The following is a 22,056-nucleotide window of genomic DNA, read 5'->3' as shown; positions in this document are numbered from 1 at the left end:
ATTAAGTTAATTGATATCAGGTCTGTAACATGATTAGCTATAAAAGCTTTGTCTTAGAGAAGCAAAGTCTCTCAGAAGTAAAGATGGGCAGAGGCTCTCCAATCTGTGAAAGACTGCGTAAAAAAATTGTGGAAAACTTTAAAAACAATGTTCCTCAACGTCAAATTGCAAAGGCTTTGCCAATCTCATCATCTACAGTGCATAACATCATCAAAAGATTCAGAGAAACTGGAGAAATCTCTGTGCGTATGGGACAAGCCCGGAGACCTTTATTGGATGCCCGTGGTCTTCGGGCTCTCAGACGACACTGCATCACTCATCGGCATGATTGTGTCAATGACATTACTAAATGGGCCCAGGAGTACTTTCAGAAACCACTGTCGGTAAACACAATCCGCCGTGCCATCAGCAGATGCCAACTAAAGCTCTATCATGCAAAAAGGAAGCTATATGTGAACATGGTCCAGAAGCGCCGTCATGTCCTGTGGGCCAAGGCTCATTTAAAATGGACTATTTCAAAGTGGAATAGTGTTTTATGGTCAGACGAGTCCAAATTTGACATTCTTGTTGGAAATCACGGACGCCGTGTCCTCCGGGCTAAAGAGGAGGGAGACCTTCCAGCATGTTATCAGCGTTCAGTTCAAAAGCCAGCATCTCTGATGGTATGGGGGTGCATAAGTGCATACGGTATGGGCAGCTTGCATGCTTTGGAAGGCTCTGTGAATGCTGAAAGGTATATAAAGGTTTTAGAGCAACATATGCTTCCCTCCAAACAACGTCTATTTCAGGGAAGGCCTTGTTTATTTCAGCAGGACAATGCAAAACCACATACTGCAGCTATAACAACAGCATGGCTTCGTCGTAGAATAGTCCGGGTGCTAACCTGGCCTGCCTGCAGTCCAGATCTTTCTCCTATAGAGAACATTTGGCGCATCATTAAACGAAAAATACGTCAAAGACGACCACGAACTCTTCAGCAGCTGGAAATCTATATAAGGCAAGAATGGGACCAAATTCCAACAGCAAAACTCCAGCAACTCATAGCCTCAATGCCCAGACGTCTTCAAACTGTTTTGAAAAGAAAAGGAGATGCTACACCATGGTAAACATGCCCCGTCCCAACTATTTTGAGACCTGTAGCAGAAATCAAAATTGAAATGAGCTCATTTTGTGCATAAAATTGTAAACTTTCTCAGTTTAAACATTTGCTATGTTATCTATGTTCTATTGTGAATAAAATATTGGCTCATGTGATTTGAAAGTCTTTTAGTTTTCATTTTATTAAAATTTAAAAAACATCCCAACTTTTCCGGAATTCGGGTTGTAAGAGGCAGGCTGAAATTCGATATTTTACTAAGTGCACTTTTTTTAAATACCTTTATACCACCTTTCCATATATGTTTGAAAACTCTGTCCAACATTATTTAATTAGCATAGCATAAGTAGTTGTCCTGCCAATTTTTTCTTTGACACTATAATCAGACTTTGATTTACAGCCATTTGAAATGTAAATGTTTTTTTTTTTTTTTTTTTGCTCTTCTAGGGGACTCTACTGGGCCCCTGGGGATAGAAGGGCAGTAAAACATACACATACCTTTTCTCATCATGGACAACAGACTGTGCTGAGTCATATTTTTAAGATTGTCTTTTCAACCACTTGCCAGTATGTTAGTTGTAAGTCATGTTTATCTTAGAATAAGAATAGAACCGCAAAAATATACATCAGTGCCTATTTGGAATGGGCTCCAAATATTTAATTACATCAGGTGCAATAATACAATGTTGACAGTAACAAAGACACCAATTTAAACAACCAATACATACTGTGACTCTTCATCATACTTTCACACAATGTCAATGTGTCATTCAGTAAGACAAGGTACAGAGAGTGTGTAATTTATGGTGCAAAAGCCATACAATTCATGCAATGCAAAGAATCATAATATTAAGAGCTAATTTGTGTCTCTGTGTAAAATACTCCTCATATTTGTCCTCCTCGAGTACTAAACATCAGTAATGTGCATGCTCATCTTACTTGTTATACAGTACTGGATTCATGTTGATCTTTCCCTTGTACATCACCTTCAGTTGTACATGAAATTCCTGCAGCATTATAGTCCATGCAGTATCTTCTAATGCAGCTTTCAGCCTGCCCTTCATCTAACTGAATGTCATTAATGTAACCAAATGTTCATTTCTTAATAAAAACACATTATGTCTATTGTTTACAAAATTAAATGGTGTATTTACCAAACACCATTCTTAATATAGAATATTCACCCTACTTTATTATCCAACGCCATGTACAGTACTTTACTGGAGGATACAACATAAAGACAACTAAAGTAGTGAATTAAGACAAATAATATTAAAAATGGGTTATGTTAAAACCATGTTTTTTTTTAATCAGATGAAGCCATCCAAATGCATGCATGGTGAAATGTCTTGAGCACCAAAGAATCACATCAAGTTTCCAGAGCTCTCCTGGTTTTCTTCCTCTTCTTGCTTGTCCATGTCCTGGACATATCATAATCTTCCATGTCATACATTTTTTGCAGTTGTTATGCAGCACCCTACAGCACAACTGATGAACAAAAGACATGTAACTAATTTTAATCAAATTTCTTTATTGTCACAATACAATGAACACAAGTATATAGGTGGTGAAAGTCTTGGGTGCAGACTGCAGCATGACAGTATGGATGAAAAATGAATGAATTAATGAATATATATGAAATACAAATTCTGAATATATATGCAACACACATATATAAGGGACTCAATACAGGTAGAGAACAATATATGTAAAAAATTATGCTATACATAATCACAGTACACATACATCTCTGCAGAGCAGCACGGTATGAAGTGCAAACAGAATGTCAGGGTGCATAATAAAATTGAGTCCAGTCAGTGTAACTGATAAGAGTGCAGGGCATATGAGGTTGGTGGGGTGTGTATGGTTTTACTGGTATGAGTTCAGTTCAGTCTGATTGCCTGTGAAAGGAACTTGTCTCACTGTCTTCTGGTGTAGGTTCTGTGATAACGTCTGCCTGATGGTAAGGGTGAGAGCCAGGCACGTGCACACATAGACATAAAAGGGGGCTTGAGCACCTGCCCTTTTTATTCCTGGAGAGAAAGTGCCCTTTTTTCTGGGGTGCTTTTTTTTTTTTTTTTTTTTTTTTTTTGAAAAATGATATATATTTTTGTTTGCGCACAGCATCCCTGTCAAACAAATATATTAATTGAAGAATAGTATATCTAAATATCAGTTCAGGAGTTCTGAAGCGCTCCCTCTCCCTCTCCCCCGATTGTTAAACCCGATTGTATTGCTTCCGCTAAAGAAAATAGTCCGCTCCGTCTCTACGGTTAGAATCCTGTGAGTCCATAGCAACGCTCTGTTTTTCATGGCAATGGTCTGTTATACTCCGCACAGCGGTCTGTTGGTTATAACAGACCGCATTCTACATTGGAATTCAACCAAGCCATGTAATAAAATAAGTTAATAAAATAAGCATATATCACCACCAGGTGATATGCTTTAGTTATTTTGTTTATCCTATTTACCTGCATTTCCCTGTCAATTAGATGCAAATGTGCGCATTTTAACTAGTTGACGCATAATTTGCATACAGAACGTCCCTAGTTATTGACTTACATCAAGAGTCTTTCCCCCTGAAATTTAGAAATCTAAATTGGTGAATTTAGAAGAAATCTACAGATGCAAACAGATGGAGGATACACTCTAAAAAATATAGTAAATCTGAGTAACTGCATCTGGTACATTAATAAATAAAACTGAGTAGAAATAAGTTAACATTAAATATTAAAAATAACAATATTTAGCCTATAAATTAACTTTTTATTGATGAGTAATTTAACTTTTTTTATTTCCTCTAAACCTTTTTAAAATAGTATTCCATACAACCACAAATACATACATGACATTGGCTTTTATTGAATTTTTACTCAATTATTTTGGTAAGTTTAATTTTAAAGTGTTATGTGTTCTGATAACACCAAAATAGTTAAAATGATGTAGTGCCTTGTGCAAAAATAAATAAATTATTAGTAAAACACGCCCCTCTGCTTGATGCAGTTATTTAGGTTATTCTAAATATGAAGAGTTCAGATGAAAAAGCCTAAGTGCCATCTGAAATTTCCTTCAGTAATGATCATTTTTATCAAGCTTGTATGTTTATGTTCACTTATTTCACATTACTGGCAATGAAAATGACCTATTTGTCATTAAAGTTAAATTACTGAACTTAAATATACGAGCTTGAAAAAAAAATGCTAATTTTAGAAGAAAATTTCAAATGGCACTTAGAGGCTTTTGCATCTGAACTCTTCATATATACTTGAAACTAGTAGCATAGAAAATGTTTTCAAAACATGCACATTGTGGAATGGTTTCCTTTGCTGCTCTATAAACCTAGTGAATACAAAAAATGGTTTCTGTGTGAACTGATTATTTTGTAGACATCTTTTGAAAATAAGAAGTTTGAGGAAGATAAAATTAATTAACTTTTTAAATGATTTTTATTTAAAGGAAGTCAGAGTTGCGTTGACATATATACTTTTTTGTTTTAAAAAAGAAAAAAAATACGTAATTATGAGAAGTGCCCTTTATTTCACTTGAGCCCCTGCCCCTCAAAATGTCTGTGCACGTCCCTGGTGAGAGCAATCCATGGCTCGGGTCGCTGGAGTCTTCCACACACTCCACCTGGTGTAGATGTCCTGGAGGGACAAAACATGTATTTAGGGTATGGTAAATCAATATACAATATATAGTATTTTTATTTAGAATTGTTGCACTGGACTTAACATTGATTCTTGTTGGGGATATGGGCCAAAAGAATCCCCCCACAACTAGCTCTCATTGTTTAGCTGTGACGTTTACTTTTACGGGCCGTAACATCTGAGCTGTCGCAGTAGAGCGGTTTGTGAATGCAGTCTTCACAGCAGATAACTGATGGGTTCAGGTAGCAGTGCTGCACTCGGTGGCCATTGAATTGATATCTTCATCAACTGGCTTCATCTTAATTCAAACTAACAGACAAAACAATAAGTCAGCAATAACAGCAATAACTATTCTAGAGAAATAGTGTTGGTGAATACAGGTGCAGGTGTCAGTACTCACCATATTCAGTCATTTCCTTCCCAAACGACAGAGATAATGCACAGCTGATTTGCTCATTCTAGGAGCTATAAAAAGATGTATATGTGAAAAACTATAACTGCTGTCTTGAAAAGTCTTTTGAGAGATCAACATCAATGTTGTACCACACATAACTGCATTGAATCCAGACATACAAATGGAAATGTGAAACTTTTCACCTTTCTGTCTTTTCTTTTTGGGCACAAGAAGTCCATGTTCATTCCTCATTTCTTTAGGACAGGTTTGACTGATTTTCTTTGCGTTTCTGGTCAGTTTCCGCCCTCCTCAATTCTGGGTCAGCCGGCAACTTCATCTCCGGTGCTCTCTGGATTCCCTGTTCCAGCCAAACTCTCCTCAGAACCTCTACCTGTCTGTACCACATCCATCGAGAGCCCGGTAGAAAAGCAATCCATATCCATTCCGACCTGTTATGCCCCGTTCAGTGACGTATTCTGCCCCAAACGGGCCTCCAAGCTCCCTCCACACCGGCCATGGGATTGTGCCATCGATCTGCTTCTGGGTGAACCAGTGCCTAAGGGAAGGATCTATCCCCTTTCCATCCCGGAAGAGAAGGCCATGGAGGATTACATCAAGGAGGCGCTGGCGCAAGGTTACATCCATCCATCTACCTCCCCCTGCTGCATCCAGCTTTTTCTTCATGGAAAAGAAAAAAAACTGAAAACTGCCTTCATCACCCCTACTGTCCACTATGAGTACTTGGTGATGCCGTATGGACTTGTCAACTCCCCCTCCGTATTCCAGGATTTCATTCATGCTCCGGGAGTTCCTCCACAAGTTTGTCCTCGTCTACATAGATGACATCCTCATTCACTCCTGGAGCTTAGCGGAACATCGTCGCCACGTTGCGGAGGTCTTCCACTCCCTCAAGGAGGCTTTCATGACCGCTCCACTCCTGGTGCATCCTGACGCCAATCGGCCCTTTGTCGTCGAAGTCGACGCCTCCACCACCGGAGTGGGAGTTGTCCTGTCCCAGCAGCAGGGGAGTCCCAGCCGCCTCCATCCATGTGCCTTCTTTTCTCGGAAGCTCAACCCGGCGGAGGTCAATTAAGACATCGGCAACCGTGAGCTACTGGCCATCAAGCTGGCCCTGGAGGAGTGGAGGCATTGGCTGGAGGGAGCCAAACATTCTTTCTTAGTTCTCACAGACCACAAAAACCTTGAGTATCTATGCATAGCCAAAACGCTTAATCCAAGACAGGCCCGCTGGGCGCTATTCTTCACCCACTTCAACTTCTCCATCTCGTACCGCCCAGGGGCACAGAACATCAAGGCTGAAGCCCTGTCCCGGTATCATGCCCGGAAGAAAGCCTAGAAGAACCTGAAACTATACTTCCTGAGAAGGTTATCATCAGTCCTATCACCTGGTCATCCGAGACCCTACCCTCCTCCAAATCCCTCCACCAACACTCCGCCGGGTTGCCCACCAGGACGGCAATACATCCCCAGGACACGGCGCACTCCACTCATCCACTCTGCACACACGTCTCTTGGCACTGGTCACCCGGGGGTCAATGAAACCCTCTCACTGCTAAGGGAACGCTTCTGGTGGCCCAATATGGCATCGGACATCAGAAGGTACGTGCACGGATGTAAAGACTGTGCCATCTCCAAGAGTCCACGCCACCTACCATCAGGCAAGCTCCATCCTCTGCCCGTCCAGAACTGCCCTGGTCACACATAGGGGTGGACTTCATCACAGATCTGCCTCCCTCTGACAATAACACTTTGTACCCTTGTTATAGTTAACTGGTTCTCTAAATCATGCCGTCTTCCTCTGAAAGGTCTACCCACGGCCATGGAAATGGCCGAGTTAATGTTTAACCATGTCTTCAGATACTTTGGCATTCCAGAAGACATCGTCTCCGACAGAGGTCCCCAGTTCATCTCGGCCACTTCCTCCGTACCTTCTGCCATGGCCACCAGGACTCTTGGAACCAGTTCCTAGGGTGGGCCGAGTATGCACAGAACTCCCTACAACAACCCACCACCGGACTCACTCCATTCCAGTGCATGCTCGGTTACCAACCACCACTCTTCCCGTGGTCAGGTGAGCCCTCGGACATCCCCTCAATCAACTACTGGTTCCGAGAGAGCGAGAGGGTCTGGGACGCGGTCTACCACCAACTGCATCGGGCTCTACGTAGGCGCAGGATGACAGCCGACCTTCACCGCTCTGACGCCCCGGAATACCAACCTGGACAGAAGGTCTGGCTGTCAACCCGGGACATCTGCCTGCGCCTACCATGCCACAAGCATGGGCCAATGAATCTGGGATTAAGATTACTAGACGCCTTCCACTCCAATCATCCCGAAAGAACGGCTCCATGAGGAAGAGGACATCCACCACGTCATCGGGGTCCTCGGCCCTCAGGAGCGGGCTGTGGGGAGGGGGTTCTGTAACAGACACGCCACCTGCAATCACCACCTCACTACAAATACCACCCACACGCACCCAGTCAGCGTCCGGTCTTGTTCGCAACAAGGTCTAACCTGAATGCTTACTCTAAGGACTAACTATCTCTCTACGTACCTCTCTCCAGCGATCTCCAGAAGCTCCAAATCGTCCTCGTGTGTGTGTGTCCACTACGTCCAGCGTCTTGAACCCTTCACCAACAGATCCCTTCATCACTGCCTCCAGCACCATTGCTTCACCCTGCACTACCTGCTCCTCTGCTTGTGCCTCAATAAACTGTGTTTCTGTTACTTTCAGCCTCCTGTCCTGGTATTCCGTAACAGGGTGTGTGTTCACCGTGTGTGTGTGTTCACTGCTGTATGTGTGCACTTTGGATGTGTTAAATGCAGAGCACGAATTCTGAGTATGGGTCACCATACTAGGCTGTATGTCACGTCACTGTCACTTTTTTTCACTGAAGAACCTTTAGCTTTAGTTGAAACTTTCCATTCTGCTAAAAAAAAAAAAAGATTCTTCTGTCTATGGCAATGTTGCCTTCGAATAAACTCTGCAGTACACTGTAACTTTCACATTTATGCCAGCATACCCACATTACACAAGGTTCATTTTTAGTGAACAATTGTGACACTAAATTCACCATATGCTGTCATCACAATCTCTGTTTTGGTTTCCTGTAAGCTTTGTGATATTGATGAACAACATGCTCAAGTTAGTCAACTACCTAATTAGAGTTCACTAGATCCTTCCCTTGTGTTCAACGATTCATAACTGCATCTTAATAATATACTGCTGTCCTTATGACAGAGAATTCACTGATGGAGTCACCTACACAGTTAAATGAGCTGCACTCCTAGTCACCTCCCCCTCACTTTTATGTAAAGTGCAACGTGTGTTCCAGCCACCTACACTGAGAATGTTAGCAGCAGTCCCATAGGGAAAGAAATAAACTGCTCCACATCAAACATTATGGCTTTGATGCATTGAGCTTGGGCAGAAACGTTTGCAAGTTTGATCCACTTCATTTAATGTTATGAATCTTCTTTTATATATATAAATATAGGTATATATAAAAACTAATCAATTTCATTTTGAAAAGCATTTTGTCAAATTGTAAATGTCAGTTTCATTCAGAGCTACTTATATACGGTACATTTCCAAAAGGAGCTTCTGCTGTGTTATTTAAAGTGATTTCGTTAGGGGATGTGTGTCTGTGTGTCTGAAACCATTTCAGAATACTCAGTGAAATCTGCTGCCTGTGCTACAAAACAAACTAACCTGCTAGCACATTTATAATTCACCCACACCTGAAGTTGTTGATACACCCTGAGAACCTGAAATATATATATGGAAAATGTCACATTTCTTTGCTTGTATCCATTTGAATTTCATGAGAAAAGCCTGGTTGTTGATTGTTGAGAATATGGAAATGTTTAGCCAGACTGGCAGGATTATGAATTTCACTTTAAGCCTCTTTTTCTCTGGTTTTAGAAACACTCTGAATGGCATTTCCTAGACATGCGGTGGTAACAATAATTAGACAGTAATTTGTTTTGAAAACCCCCTGGAGTTCTCATTGTTAAGCAGGGAATATTCACAAGTATGAGAAATGACAGAGTTTAAAGAGTATTTATTTTGTTTTACATCATGTCTTTTACACATCAATTAGCCCTTCTTGTTGAGAGGTTGGCAAAATATAAAGGGAAATTCTACCTAAAAATGAGTGTTCAGTCATGATTTACTCAGCTTCAAGACATTGCTTGTGGAACACAAAAGGATATGTTTTGAATAATGACATGGCATTAAAGTAAAAATAAAAATAATGCAGAAAAATCTCCTTAAAACTCAAATTGTCTGTGTATATGAAGCTGATTGAAATCATACGATAGCTTTGTATGGCAAACCAACAAAAAATTAATTTGTTATTCTCTGAAAATGGACCCCGATCTCCTGTCAACTATTAATTGTTTATTTTGTTTAACTAAAAAATAGATCTTTTTGAAAAAAATCATTCTGAACAATTACTTTTGTGGACTGGATCAACCGATTCAACACATCTGACTCAAAAGAATAATTTGTTTATGAATCAAACGTTGCTGTTTCTCTCATGAATACACATTGGACAGTAAATATCAAGATTTTCAGTGAATTACGATCTGTTGCTCATTTTATTTCAGTAGACTTAAAATTTGTATAGACAATTTTTTTTCAGTCTATATTTAATTGCATGGAAAAGAACAACCAGGACATTTTTGATCATTTCTTCTTTTGTGTTGATTATATTCAAGCACATGTCACTAAAAAAGGATTTTGTTAAATTTGTGTAGAGCTAAATCATGAACACCTGATGATCCTTGCATAAGATACTTATTTATTTTGAGAGACTCTGATTGAAATTACCCCTCCGTTAAGTGGGGTGCTATTACTTTGAGCCTGACTTAAATCTGGCATGTTTTCCTCCTTTCATGAATTCTTTCCCTTAGGGTGAAATAAAAAATGAGACACCTACTCCCGTTAATATCATCAAAGATTAAGTGATCACAGTTGGACAAACCTGCTAGGTTTAGAAAACACGATGTAATGCTGTACAAACACGTTTCTATCTGCTTGAAGGATATTTAAAGTAGAATAAAGCTGAAAAAAAAATTATCTTTGAATGTTGTCATGCACATCTTGCTGCGTTGTAATCAGCGTGCACCTGTTCCATTTTGTTCGCCTTCCATTTAGCCTAGATTGTGATTTCAGAGGTGTTATGAAAAACCCACAATGTAGCAGCTGAGCGCTTTTCACAGTAAAATGTGCCATTGTTATGACTCCGAATCAAAAACACAGACTCTGTTTAATATTATGCATGCTGCAATACTAGCAGCCTGATCATACTTTTATTTGCTAATTCTATGTAAAGCCTAAACACTCAAATAGTCAATAATATAAGCCGATATGGAGTTTACTACAAGGATTACATTTAATGAACTTCAAATTAGCTTTCTGTGATCCATGCAGGCAGAGCCTGAGCTAATAACAGGCAGACTACGTCACTTCGGGGATTTCATCTGAGATATAATAACAGCTAACAATCAGTGTTTGTGGAAGGTACAGGGAGACCAGAGAGCTCTGACTGTGTGTCAGACCCCAGAGAGCCCTTGGGAGGCTGTGAAAGCAAAAATCACACACAATAGAAAAAACTATTGATTAAGTTCAAAACACATCTCACAGGATAGGAAAGAGTTTTGACAAAAATAGCTTCTTTTTTGTCATTACAAAAAATTATAAAAATACACAAACATTAAGTAAATTAGTCAAACAGTACTTATAACTGGCATTGCTTTTTACTACTTCCATTATGAAAGTTTTCTCTGGGCTTACAGCAATGCATTCTGGGATTTGTGAGAGGGATACAGTACCTACCAAACGGAGAGATGCTTAGCACTTGTTGGCCCTTTTGCCTTCTGTCTGCGGTCCAGCTCACCCCTAAACCATCTCGATTGGGTTCAGGTCCGGTGACTGTGGAGGCCAGATCATCTGGCGCAGCACCCCATCACTCTCCTTCTTGGTCAAATAGCCCTTGATGCCTTCAGTGTGACTCTACAATTTTCATAGTCATGAAAATAAAGAAAACTCTTTGAATGAGAAGGTGTGTCCAAACGTTTGGTCTGTACTGTATGTCATGCTGCCATAGATTTTGGTCAAAATATATGGTATCTCAGAGCACTGCCTAACTTTTGGACATCTTTTCTGTTCCAAATTCTAGTTATCTGCACAGCTAGACTGCATGATTTAAAGGGATGATTCACCTAAAATGAAAATTCTGTCATCATTTTCTCACCCTCATGTCGTTCAAACCCTTGAGACCTTCGTTTTTCTTTGAAACACAAATGGAGATATTAATGAAACCCAAAAGATTTCTGTCTCTCCACTAAAAGTCCATTCCACCAAGCTTGAAACTTCAGAAAGTTCATAAAGAGATGGTAAATTTAATCTCCATGAATCGAGCTGCTTAATCCAAGTCTTCTGAAGAGACAAAATCACGTTATATGATGGACAGAGGTAATTTAGGCTTTTATTCACGTATAAACATTAATCAGTGAACATACCATATGGATTATTTTTGCAATGCTTATGAACTGTTTAAATCATGAACATTTTGGTCACCTTTCAATGGAGGGATAGAAATATATCTGGTTTCAGTAATAATATCTTCATCTGTGTTTCAAAGATTAATTGAAGTATTTTTGTCATGATTCTGCCTTCGTGTCCTGATTTTTCTCTAGTCTTGAGGCAGGATCATGACAGGCCCATGTTTTGTGTACAAGCACATGGCCTTGTCTTTGGGCCATGTGCTTGTGTTGTCTCGTTTCCTTGCCCCGCCCCCTTGTTACCCTAGTTTTTTCGTTATTGATTTATCTGTGCCACCTGTTATGTCGTGATTAGTCTCCCTATTTATATTCCCTTGTGTTCACTGTCTTGTGCGGTTCATTGATGTTGCTACCTTGATGTTGTTACACTTAGTCTAACCTTGAAGAGTCTTTGTATTACCCGTGAGTGTTAACCTGTATTTCCCGTGAGTGTTTACCTGTAGTCAGAGTCCCTGTGCTAAGAGTCTTTTTGTTTATTGTATGTTTCTAGTATTGTTAAATCATCTTGTCTTTGCCTTAGTCATTGTTTTCCCCCTCGTGGGTTTTGTTTTCCCCTTTTGTCCTAATAAACCCTGTGTGTTGTGCATCCTGTCTGCGATTTGAGTTCATCCCAACCCTCCACATGACCGAATGAACCGCCGAACTAAGAACTCAGCAGACAGGATGTCCTCTTTGGTTGAGCACAACTCTGATGACCTTGCACAATGGTGGCAGAGAGCTATCTACGATGCAAAGAATGGCAAGCTGCCAATTCCTCCCCAGGGAGAGCGGCCCCTGAGAGAGTACGCTCGGGTCGCGAACGAGAGGAGGCTGTTCCTACCTGAGATCCTCCTCAACCGCTACCTCATAGCGGGTCTCAACGCTCCTCCACCCCTGGCTGAATGGGAGAAGCTGGTCTGCTGCTCATTTAGTGACATGGTGGATTGTTTGTCGCAGAGGGAGTCGCGGGGTTCCACCTTGTCGTCACCATCACCCAAGCTGTCAGTGACCCCGGAGGGTCGAGTCCTGGCTGTGGTTACCCAGGGGAATCAAGCTCGCTCCATTTCCACCCCTGAGGCTTCAGTCGTCCCCGAAAGTCTCCGTGGTAAACGAGGGAGACGGGTTTCTTGGGATTCTCCATCAGAGTCCTCCGCGACTGAATCAGCCCTGTCAGAGACTGTCCTCCATGCCCCAGTCACAGCTCCTGTTGAAATTCCCCAACCAGTCACAAATCTGTCCATGGCATCTGCAACGCGACCTAGGAGAAAGGGAGCCTCTCGTTCTTCATCTCAGCCTGTTCCCGAGCCCGCTACTGCAAGCGCTGTTCCCGAGCCCGCTACGTCAAGCGCTGTTCCCGAGCCCGCTGTCGTGAGTGCTGTAGAGAGAGCAGCGGCCGATTCAGCTGCTGAAGCTGTCTTACGGTCGGTTTCTGCTTCTCAAAGGATGCCTGTCCTCGTCGCTGCCGAGACTATGTCTGAGTATTTAAAACATCTGATACAAATTCTTGAAGTCCCCGTCATGACTTGTCCTGAGTCTAAGAGCGCCGTACCCGAGCCAGCCGCAGTGAGCGCTGATCCCGAGCCAGCCGCAGTGAGCGCTGATCCCGAGCCAGCCGCAGTGAGCGCTGATCCCGAGCCAGCCGCAGTGAGCGCTGATCCCGAGCCAGCCGCAGTGAGCGCTGATCCCGAGCCAGCCGCAGTGAGCGCTGATCCCGAGCCAGCCGCAGTGAGTGCTGATCCCGAGCCAGCCGCGGTGAGCGCTATTCCCGAGCCAGTTTCTGTCTACTCCGATATTTTCTTGTGTTCAGAAGATGTTGTCATGTGTCCAGAAGGTGTTGTCATGTGTCCTGAAGATGTTGTCAAGTTTCCAGCGATCACTCCCCACCCTACACCACCCAGACCTGTCCGGACCCCTCGTCGTCTTCCTAAAACTCCTCGTCTGTTTTTCCTGATTTGTCACCCTAACCCTGTCGTGGTGTATTCATGTTTACCGTTATTGCTATTTGTCATGTCTTGTTGGTTTGTGTCTCTGTCTCAGTCAGTCATGTCCCGTGTTTGATGTTCCCTTGAGGAGCGTCTGGAAGCCGCTCCTTAAGGGAGGGGTTCTGTCATGATCCTGCCTTCATGTCCTGATTTTTCTCTAGTCTTGAGGCAGGATCATGACAGGCCCGTGTTTTGTGTACAAGCACATGGCCTTGTCTTTGGGCCATGTGCTTGTGTTGTCTCGTTTCCTTGCCCCACCCCCTTGTTACCCTAGTTTTGTCGTTATTGATTTATCTGTGCCACCTGTTATGTCGTGATTAGTCTCCCTATTTATATTCCCTTGTGTTCACTGTCTTGTGCGGTTCATTGATGTTGCTACCTTGATGTTGTTACACTTAGTCTAACCTTGAAGAGTCTTTGTATTACCCGTGAGTGTTTACCTGTATTTCCCGTGAGTGTTTACCTGTAGTCAGAGTCCCTGTGCTAAGAGTCTTTTTGTTTATTGTATGTTTCTAGTATTGTTAAATCATCTTGTCTTTGTCCTAGTCATTGTTTTCCCCCTCGTGGGTTTTGTTTTCCGCTTTTGTCCTAATAAACCCTGTGTGTTGTGCATCCTGTCTGCGATTGAGTTCATCCCAACCCTCCACATGACAGTTTTGGGTTTGGAATGACATTATGGGGAGTAAATGATGAAAGAATTATCTTTCTTGGTTGAATTATGCCTTTAAATGTCTATGCAGCTTACTCAAATTTGGAACAAAGTTAGGGACTAAAAAAAATAAAATATATATATAACTAATCAGTAAAGGTACATATGAATAAAAATAATATACCAAATAAAAGACAAAATAGCTTTATCAAAATGGCTCAGAACCTGCTCTGAGAATCAGACAAGAGGCGTACTATGATCGCTGATGTGGTTTATTCACATGCCTTGGAGAATAATCAAGGAGCAATATCAATAGAATATTGGCAGATTAAATGGAAAATTTCTAGTGAAGCCGAAAAACTGAGAGGTGCCCATTAAACAAGAATGGAAACCCATTGGTATGAGTTGCTAATTTGAGATTTGTAGGTCCTTCATCTTATGTCCATTTTGTGCAGCTTCTCTGGTGGTTATAGTTTATGAGAAACCTAAACTTCCCATTGTGCTTTCCACTCATTTCTTACAGGAAGGACACTCAAGGTCAGTTTTTCATGGGGACTCTTTCTTGAGTGTGAGAGAATCAAAGGTTTCAGACATGATTTTTTAATTTACCATTCATTTATTGCACCTGATATTGAGCCTCAGTTCAGTCTAAAGAGCATGTTATCACCTCTCATCGCGCTACTGTGATCTTTTGTACTGTTGACTATGATAGTTAAATCACAGTGGCGGCTAAATGACTGGTTTTACATTTTGAGAGTACACCAAGTGATGAGGGAAAGAGCAGAATATAAGTGAAGGTTATAAAGTCAACTTTGTGAAAGAACTTTCTGACTGATGTAAAAAAAATTCTGATAGTCCTTAATAAAATGAAAAGTAACAACAAACAAGTTTGAGAGCACTTCCTGGAGTTGAAGCCCTACAATTTGCATTCCATTTATTAACGGTTCATGTTAATGAATGGATCATGATGTTCATAAACAGCAAATCACATGCCATCCCGAGGGTTTCTCAGCTTATCTCAACTTTATGAACAATTTGTAAAGCGTACAGGAACTCTAAAGGGGTGAATGAACATCAGCCATTGGTAAAGTTGCTTTCACACCACACACATTAGTAGCATGTCAGCTGCACTGCAATTTTTCTGCAACAGCAGGCTAACTTTGTGTTTTCATGCTGGAAATAAAAGGACAGTCTATAAAGTAAACAATAATATTACATTTTTAAGATACAGTATGTTGCCTCTGTATGTTGCATTATTATTTGATTCTGTAACATGGAAAATATACTTTGATGCCATATTAGATTAGATTAGATTAGATTAGATTAGATAAGATTAGATTAGATTAGATTCAACTTTATTGTCATTATGCAGAGTACAAGTACAGAGCTAATGAAATGCAGTGAAATGCATATGGCAACTACAATGGAATTGAAATGATGGAATTGATGGAATTGAAATTCTACAGTATATTTTAAACATTTCATTTGATAGATTACTTTGCATTCACACATTGTATTCTTATCTCATTTGGAATGTTTATAGATGGTGGCATTAATTATATTATTATATTTACTAATTTGTTTGGAAGTGTTTATTATTATATAATTGCATTTATGCATTAATAACACTATGATGATCTGTATTAGTTATTTTCAGCCAAAATTAACACAAGAATGTGTTGTGGTAAGGGAAATTGAATTGTTATTGTTATTATTATTATGTTTTTAGAAACAATACTGAAGAACTTTTGATAATGATTAATTCATTTTTTGAATTTGTAGAAACTCCAAGTATTTAAATAATACACTTCATGAAATTAAAGAAATATCAATTTCATCTAACGTTTATTGATATATTTATTATTGTTTATTATTTTTTATTAGAGCAATTTTATTTCAAAATTAAATGGAAACTTTATTATATATTAATATGTGCTTTATAAATAAACTGTATTTGGAATTGAAAAAAATATTGCAATGTAACAATGTAATACACACCCTTAGGGGATAAAATGTTTAGTGTTATGGACTGTTGAAAATGATTATTGATTGCACATGCTGTACAGTGTGAAACAAGCCTAGTATGAGAAATTTAGACTTTTATTACCACACTGACATTTGCCATGCTTGTGAACGTGCACGCGGTTGCTAAGGCATTCTGGTTGATTTTTCCTATGGTTTCTAGGGCTATGCTTACTAGAACAAGTCAAAAGAACATATCCTAACATCTCTAGGATATTATGGTCTCTATGTAAGTCTCAGGTCCATCCTTTAATGATTTTCTGACAGTTTCATCGTCCAGGAAATAAAATCAGTTATCTAGAAAAAAAAAAGTGATAGGGTTAGGTTAGGTTTATGATTTCAAATGTCATTCCATAGCATAAATGGTTTTACCACTTTTTGTTAAAGGTATGAGTAACAGATTTAAGATTTTATTCTGCAAAAGGCTGAGAAATGTATATAATTATTAGATATATACACTTCTATAGACTGGAATAACATTAAAGGTTATGTTTGCTCTTCCTTTTTCATGTTAAGATTTAGATTCCTCCAGTGAAACCAGACGCTTCTCTCTCCTCATGCAGACACACCTGGTCCTTCACTTGCAAGAGTTCATGTCCCATTGAAAATGAAAAGTATTCATGCATGACATAGAGTACATCCAAAATTAAGGATCCTCGCTTTTTAGTTTCCCATTTACAGGACCTAATTTTCCATCAGAGAGACCAAAAATTTCTGATGAACTGTAAAATGTTGATTACACTTCACAGACAGAATAACACTCGTGAGACTCTTGTGAGTTTTATACTGGGCTGTGTAATTACTCTTGTAACACTGATAATTAGAAAGTGGGACAGAAAATGAGAGTCTGTGTAAATAAAGCACTCATGTGATGATGTTTTGTGAGGATGGTCTTGAGTGTCCACTGTTGCTGCTAAGCTGTATATATATATATATATATATATATATATATATATATATATATATATATATATATATATATATATATATATATATATATATATATATATATATATATATATATATATATACATATATATTTTGAATTCTTTCCAGAAATCATAGTCTGTTGAAGCAGCCTCTCTCTGAAATTCCTCTCAAGTGGGAGTACCTATATTTCTCGGCCATTCTTCTTATTAAAGGATGAATGCTTTGTTTTCTCAAAGCATAGTGGTTTCATTTTATTATTTTTTTTTATCATTTTTTAGGTTGTGAGTTTTGTTGTTGATCTGCTCCTGGTGGATTAAGTGTTGGGGGAATACATATTACATACATGAGACTTAATTACATCATATTTTGAAATCTCAAACAATAAAATGAGAACAGAATGTAGCCTTCTTGAGTTGTTCAAAATTCAGAATTTAAGAATAGGCTTACATTTCAATTTTCTGTTCAGAGTTGCCTGAATTCAAATAAAATTCACTTATTAGTCCAATACAAATGTTGCAACAAATCATAAATAATTACACCAATATTAATGTTAATATTCATATTATTGACATGGGGTGAATTCAGATTAATTTGAGCAATTATTGCTATTGGAATGAAAAAAAAAACCTAAATTATCCTGAATTAACTGCCATTTTATATTTAGATAACTTTATAAAAATGAATAATAACATCAAAATTCAATTTGTTGTATTATCTATGCACACAATGATTCTGGAAACTGATGTACAGTACCATTGTCTATAGACTTAAATTACATTTTATAAAGTATTATGTCAAAATTAATTAAAGCATTCTATAATTGGTATTTTAAACATAAATATGAACATAATCTGTAATGTTTCTGGACATAATTCTTAAGTCAAGTTTATGAGTAATTTATGTAGTGGAATCATAAATATCACAGATACAAGTTTCAAACACATGAAAGCATTCGTATTTACAGTATGTGTGGAAATATATACAGATTTAAATTAATTTCATTTTATCTAAATACTACTTTCACTGAAATGATCATTTCAAACACTGTAAAACCCAACAAGTTAGGATAACTCAAACCTTTTGAGAATCAACATCTAAACCTTTGTTAATTCTCAATAAGATCTTCTATAGATGTCTTACATAAATAAAGGTTTTTAATAAGTGGAATAAAATGCCGTCTTATAGCTGTGTGACAAAATTCTCAGAAAGATATAAATTTTTCCAGCTTCTCCCTTTGGCTCTTCACATTTCTCTGTTTTTCTTTAAGAGGTCATGGCCGATAAATTTTCAAATGTCGTGTGTTGAGTTTTACAGTCCTTTTTAGGCTCACAACGTAACATTGCTGGAGTATGGTATGCAGGAAGATATGTCAACACATTTCTCAACTCCCAGATACACTTCTGCTCCCAGCAGCCAATTAATGACCCCACAGGAGAAGTAATTCCTCTGATGTGTTGCCAAGGGGTTATACACTGTCGCACTATAATCAGGATGTAACTCCACACAGGGTACTAAGTGTTAAAATACCTATGAACCTTTTAATAAAAGCCTCCAAAGACACACTAAGATCATAGTTTGATATATGCCAGAGCTTACAGTTGACAGACACCTCACATGTAAACACATCATGCATGCTTTTACACCCTTGGGTATTGCTCAATTTGATTTAAACACAAGAGTTGCAAAGCATTTTTTTTGTTGTTGTTCTTTTTATTTCATTAGTTTCTAGGCAGCAAGTTAGAGTTTACTTGTGTCACCATGAGCTTTGTAGAACATCTTGAGGAATAGAACCATGCTTATTAATTTGCTTTGTTGAATCTCAAGATGTCTTAACAGTCATTCCTATTTAAACCCCAAAGCTATTTCAGTGTACAAGAAAAAAGTGTTTAAACCCTAAAGATTATTTAAATCCTGTTAACCCCTAAAGAAGGAATAGGTCGTTTAGAAAGCAAACGGAAAACTCTGACGATCTTTTCATAAAAGATCAGCACCAATTCAAATTACTTTCCTATCGGTAATACTTTCGTTTTCAAAAAGGCTTCCAATCATTAAATATAATCATGATGTATGTAAAGGAAGCTGCTCTCTGAACAAAAAAGCAGGCTGGGACACAGAAGGCGGCAGTTTCCATGGTCACCAGCAGAATCATATCCATCAGGAACGCCACCTCATCCATCCTGTCTGAAAGGAGGACTGTTTCTTTGCGCTGGACGACTCTGTTGATTTATACGTCTATTTCATACCCTGACTTGCATAAAAAAATTAGTGGGCAATATGTATGCAAGTGACTGTGTGAAGCAGGCATTAAACTTCTGGTAAAGTATACTTATCATCTCCGCAGATCAAGAGGCTGCGTTTTTTGGCATTCTAGAGAGCAGAGCAAGTTTCCTCTCAGTGAACTATCAGAAAACACATCTAAATGGATGGGCTTCTGCCTGCTTTGGCTCCAAGCAGGATCCATCTCACTGTCATTTGCTAGATAATGATATGCTCTGTTTCTTTTTGAGAGGGATGCGATCCAATCTGCAAGATATCTCGGCAGTTACATTTAGTGCATCTTAATGCGACCACTGTGTTTCTTTTCATGCCATTTCTGGTTTTATTTGAACAAATTTATCAGTTTGGCACCAAGTAGACTTGCTTTTTGGTGACTTTTGTTACTGTCCTCTTTCCACTTTCATATTACTTTAAGTGGCAATAAGGGCAATATTACACTTTGAGTAATAGTAATAAGCAATTAGGTTTAATTCAAATCATCAGTAAGGAAATGATGTCACACAACGAGCTGTGGTTCTTCAGATAAAGAACTTTTAGTAATGGATATGAGCAGTTTTATGGTTCTAATGTCCATTTAGCATAATATAATAATGTCTGTTAATGTTAATGATGGTTATTATAACAGGATGTATATAGGACCCTTTTGAATGACAGACAATATACTGTAGTGAATTTTCTTTCACCAACCCAGGGAGGAGAAACAGTGTAGTGATGGTTACTCACATCACCAATGACGTTATGATTTTTGTCATGTTATGATGTGTCACTTAAGGTTATGAGTACATCAGATAAGAAAGATTGGTGGGATATCTAACCTGTAGAACCTCTATCAACACAAGGAAGGCACAAATGTAACACAATAAATTATATTACCAAAAGACTTTATGAGAATTTTCATTTATAAACCATCTGTTAATGCTTAACAGATCATTAGTTAATATAAATTCACATAGCTAGAAATTTGAGATAACGTTCTTGTTAATGTTTACTAACAAACTTAATAAACATTACCTAATGATTAACATATGATTATTTAATGTAAATTGAAATGCATACAAAGGTCAGTAAACGTGTCAGTTTATATAATCTTCATTTGTTGGTCTTTGTTGTGAAGACCTCTATTTACACATCTTAACAAATGATATATTTATTATTTGTTCATGTTTTTGAAGTATCCGATCTAAAGTGGAAAATATTCATCATTTGCAAATGTTCATAAATGTTTACTAATCATTAGAAAAACAACAACAACAACAACAAAAAAACGTTCTTAAAAAAAGACTCTAAAAAAGGTGTCAATAAAAGTTTTACCGATGCAATATTCGCTTTCCAAACTACAACCAGAATACCTTTGGCAATGTTTTTAACACATCAAGTCCAAATATAATGGAAAAAGATTGAACTGTCATGCATTCTTTCATTTGTCCATTTGCAGCTGTGTTTGTGTAAAATGTTGCAGTACACATAGGCGTAGCTGTCACTGAAAATACTTATTTCTCCTAATAAGTATAAAAAGGGTGTGTTGTAGTTTGCATCAGTTTTAAGTTTTGAAAACACACTTATGAATGGATATGGATGGAACTGTGTGATCTATTTTTGTTTCCCCCACTGCTGCTGCATCCTGGAGGTCCTAAGGAATTTTTATGGCAGTCACAGGTCAAACCTTAGGAATGTTGTAAATGTTGTTGGGTGAAGGGCAGAGACTGCATTTTGACCAATGAGAAGTCCTGTCCTTCCCAGGCTTGGTACCACGGGTGGTCTTTTTGCCCTCTAAGAGGTGTCTGGCTGTTTTATCTGATGCTGTTGGACAGTTTGCTTATGTTAGTCCACCAAGATCCAATTGAAATGTAGCAAATCTTTGTCCACTACTGTGGTTAGAGAGGGGCTCTGCCATAAACTGGGCCCTGAAATGAGCTGTCCACTACTATTTGTTTAAATATTATTTCGTATTTTTCTTCTGTGGAACATATATATATATATATATATATATATATATATATATGTATGTATTGTTTTATTTTGGATATCATTGAATTTTGTCAGTGAATTTAATTTTGTTGACAAAAACAAATCTATTGTTCAAAATTATCTTTCATGTTCAAAGGAAGGGATAAAAAGTATTACAGGTTCAGAACGACTTGAGGGTTAGTAAATGATGATAGAATGTTTTTTTTTTTTCTTGAGTGAACTATCATTTAAATGTACAAAGCAACAATTCTAAACGTTGATCACAGCTGGATGTATTATACATTCAAAATATATGGTGAATTTGGTCAATACTGCAAGATTTGTTGTATTGGCATATTATTTCATAAAGTTCCAATACACACTGTAGATAAACAGTTATACTGTTTTTGTCAGTGCATTTGCACTTTGAATCAATCATTTGTGACTTGAGGGTTTGCGAGATGCTTTGAGAAATGTACATCTACCGACAGCAGCCACAGTGCATTCACTCGTATTAAAGCAGAGGTTGGCATGATAAAACT

General features: G+C 38.6%; 1 long non-coding RNA gene across 2 annotated transcripts; it reads right to left on the bottom strand.

Moving 5' to 3' along the window:
- Window positions 1-4,708: 4,708 nt before the first annotated feature.
- On the bottom strand, window positions 4,709-5,432 carry LOC132130720 (uncharacterized). 2 transcript variants are annotated; one of them, XR_009428761.1, is made up of 4 exons: window positions 5,341-5,432; window positions 5,144-5,208; window positions 4,829-5,041; window positions 4,709-4,740 (listed from the first exon to the last, which is right to left on the bottom strand). It is a non-coding gene; the product is annotated as an uncharacterized LOC132130720 (long non-coding RNA). The 2 variants fall into 2 exon arrangements; XR_009428760.1 differs by having other exon boundaries at window positions 4,715-5,041.
- Window positions 5,433-22,056: the final 16,624 nt, after the last annotated feature.

Source organism: Carassius carassius, chromosome 47 (assembly GCF_963082965.1).
Source record: "Carassius carassius chromosome 47, fCarCar2.1, whole genome shotgun sequence".
In the NCBI taxonomy this organism is placed as follows: domain Eukaryota; kingdom Metazoa; phylum Chordata; class Actinopteri; order Cypriniformes; family Cyprinidae; genus Carassius; species Carassius carassius.
The sequence above is the reverse complement of the archived record's forward strand: the minus strand, read 5'-3'. Positions and strand labels throughout refer to the sequence as shown.